Below are 3,786 nucleotides of genomic sequence, written 5' to 3'. Positions count from 1 at the left end.
ATAAAAAAAGATAAAACTAAACCAAATGATGACAACTTCATAAAATTTTGGAAGGTTTTGATTAGAGTTAAGACAGTCTAAATTTTTGGTACTCTCTTGGTAGAGAATAAAGACATCAATTAACATTAGATTCAAATTAAGTAAAGGGGTTAAATTTCTATGAGAACCGCTGAAATATTAATAAAAAGGCTGATTTTAGGGTAGTAGGGGAAAGATGGAATGAGGAATAACATCACAGCAGATGGAGAAGAGAGCCAATGGGACTAAATACTGTTCATACAATAAATAGAATGCAAGCACAACAGGGTACAAATGATCAAGACGTAGCTGCAATTGAAATAAATGTATCAATTAGAAGGCAATGAGGGTCATATAGGAAAATAATACATAGAAATATATATTTTTAAAAATCCAGGAGGATATTTAGAAAAATAAAATGTGACTCCACTATTATTATATATGTCTAAAATAGACATTGAGTACAAAAGTATTACTAGAGAAAAGCAAGCAAGCATAAAATTGTAAAAGTTAAGTTCATTAGCAAGTTTGACAAATTCTAATCTTGCACACGCCCAATAACAGAACCTCAACACATATAAAGCAAACATTCACACAACTAAATAGAAAAAAAATCAGAGAGAGAGTCTAACATACTTCTTCTAGTAAATTATAAATCACTAAGGATAGAGAAGATTTGAAAAGGAAAACTAATAACATTCATCTGATGCAGATAGACTCTTGCATCCAACAAGAATAAATATTTTTCTCAATGATAGAAAATTTTTAAAATAACACATACGTAGTAATAGAAATACCTCACCATTATTAAAAGATTGGGTTTATAGAGACTATGTTCTCTGACAGAAAGATACTTAAAAATCACATTGACAAAACTAGGAAAAAACCCAACATTCTAAGTTTAAGAACATGATTCTACTTAAATCAGAAAGTAGAGAAGTCATAATGAAACTAGGAAAATATTATTTTATTCTATATAGCTAAGGTGGTCCTCACAGAAAAAAAAAAATTGTCTTCAGAAAAGGAATGAAGTTTGATAAATATATATAATTACTAAAATTTAGCACTGAGTATAAAAGAAACTACACAAAAATGAGAGAAAGAAGGAAACACCCAAGAAAATAAAAGGAATGAATAAAACAGAAACCAGAGATACAATAGATAGGATCAACAAACCCAAAACATTCTTTGAAAAAACTGATAATGTTGACAAAATTCTGGAAAATTAATTAAGAAAATAAAAAGGAATGCACAGTAACAATATTAGAAATAAAAAAATGATTACTAATGCTATAGATACTAAAACTTATTAGAAGATACTATGAACAATATTGCCAAATTATTTAACACTGAGATAAAATGAATTCTATGAAATATAAAATTTCTAAAAGTTGAATGTGAAAGAAAAAAATCCTGAGTCCTTCTATTCACAGCTAGCTAAGAATTTTTGCCATGAGCTTATGCTGTGCTTTTTGGATTTTCTGCCTTTATTAAAATGAATATACTATTCTTTTCCTTTAATAAGTTGAATTATATTAACTGCTTCTAATATTTAGCCAATTTTGCATTCCTGGGGTAAACTCTTTTGATTGTGATAAATTATATTTTTTATGTCTTTCTGGGTTTGGTTAATAAATATTTGTTTAGGATTTTGTGTCCTTGCCCCACAAGAATATACAAAAATAAATACATCGGCATTTTAAAATCTTCTGATACAGATCAACAGCAATCTCAGGTGGTTTTATTTGCAAATTTTATTAAACGCTAAAGAACAAATAGTTCTATTCCTCCTAGTTTTTTTCCAGACTATGAAAAAAAAGGAAATAGTCATCAGTTAATTTCATAAGGTCAGCATAACATTAATACTGAAATCTACTAAGTCATTATGAAAAAAAAAGTCTTATTCTTCCTCATGAACAAGGATCTTAAAAATTTACATAGAGGCCTTAAGGGGGTCCAGTCATATATACCGTCCAGATGGTCTCAACAACACTTTACTCTCAAGGCTGTGTCCTTGAAACAGCTCCTGCTATGAGAATGGTGGGCAGAAGGTATATTCCAAGGACAGGAGAGAGGGTGAGGAGACTCTGAATGCCTGGTCCAGCTGCAGGGTCAACGTGAGGTCACATCCTCTCGATTACCTCCTCCAACAAATACGTAATGCACACACACACATTCGCAACAGGAAGAAAAACAAACCTAAGTTACTTTCTTACCACATATTAAAAACTGAGAGATGGTTTAAAAATGTATAAGTAAAAGGCAAAGTTATAGAATCTTTAGGGGTCGGTATAGGAGAAAGTCTCACTGGGTAGTTAGGAATTTCTTAACCAACATAGAAAATTACAAAAAATAAAGGAAAATATTAATAAATGGAAGTACATTATTAAAATAAAGTATTTTGTTTATCACATTTCACTAGAGAAATTGGAAAGGTAGGTCATAACTTGACATTTATATAAATCAGTTAGTCATTTAGAAATGGAGTTCTGAATTTCCAAGGATTATCTTAAAAGACTATGTGGTTTAAAGCAAGTTTCAGTCTTTTCCCCAAACTGGATTTACACTATTATTTTTCCACAATAAGACTTGTTATTTGTCATCATTAAATGTCTGAATTTTGAACAGATTCTTGGACTAGTTGCTCATATTTTTCTCAACTCAAACTTGGACTTCTACGGCATTTCTGCTTTTCTAACAAAGTCACCACAGAGACTGCAAGTCTTTTTTGTATCTTTTCCAGTACTGTCTGCAATCAATTTATTGACCACTTCTTTCAAGTCATTTGTCTACAGCTCTTGGGTCATAATTTCCGTCACCTTCTTTCAGATTTGGCAGATCCATGGTTCTAGCTGAAGAGGTCTTCTGAATCCGATCATTACACTTTGTAGTAAAACAGTGGTCAGGCAGCTTTTACCCAGAATATCCTCAGTAATAAGCTTGAATTTTCTAAGTACAGCTTCACCATTCTTCAGATCAACAAGTTTCACCTCAAAAACACAACTCTTGAGGTCATAGGATGCAATTTTGGTTCCTCGAGTCCTTGTGGCTAGCATTTTTCCAACATAGCTCATATCAAATACAGCTGGTGCTTTCACATCATATTAATCTTTTTTAGAAAATAGATCAACTACTTTCTTCTTGGTTCCCTCTTTGCCGCCTTTTGTAAGATGCTTGCTCATACCAACCGCCATGGTGCTGCTCTGAGAGCCAAAAGGCTTGCACGATTATTTTATTTTGCAATTTTTACAGGCAATGCAAAGTAGCTTGACCCCAGTCCATAATCTCAGAAACAGAAAACTACTTAGATTTTCTAAAGCCTTTGTGTACAATGGATAAAAATCTATCATTACACATCATTTCCTTGTAACTGCCCCCAATTTTTTTTTTAATGAAAAGCAATCTAGGCAGAAATGAAACATGTTTTGAGGAAATGATAAAAATTATGGTAACATGGTGCTATGGTCTGAATGTTTGTGTCCCCCCCCCCCCCAAAAGCCATATGTTGAAATCCTAATGCTCAAGGTGATGGTATTAGGAGGTGGGGCCTTCAGGAGGTGCTTGGGTCATGAAGGTGGAGCCCTCATGAGTGGGATTAGTGCTCTTATAAACCAGACTCCACAGAGTTAGATCACCCCTTCTAACTAGGAAGGGGTTCTTGATCCTACCATGCCGGCACCCTGATCTGGACTTACACCCTCCAGAAATGAGAGAAATAATTTACGTGGTATTTTGTTATACCAACTTGAACTAAACACATGGCTTATT

General features: G+C 33.0%; 1 pseudogene; it reads right to left on the bottom strand.

Annotated features, from left to right (window-relative positions):
- Positions 1-2,693: 2,693 nt before the first annotated feature.
- LOC124243818 (40S ribosomal protein S3a-like) lies at positions 2,694-3,212 on the bottom strand (annotated as a pseudogene).
- Positions 3,213-3,786: the final 574 nt, after the last annotated feature.

Source organism: Equus quagga, chromosome 8, assembly GCF_021613505.1.
Source record: "Equus quagga isolate Etosha38 chromosome 8, UCLA_HA_Equagga_1.0, whole genome shotgun sequence".
NCBI classification, from domain to species: Eukaryota; Metazoa; Chordata; class Mammalia; order Perissodactyla; family Equidae; genus Equus; species Equus quagga.
This window is presented reverse-complemented; position numbering and strand designations above follow the sequence as displayed.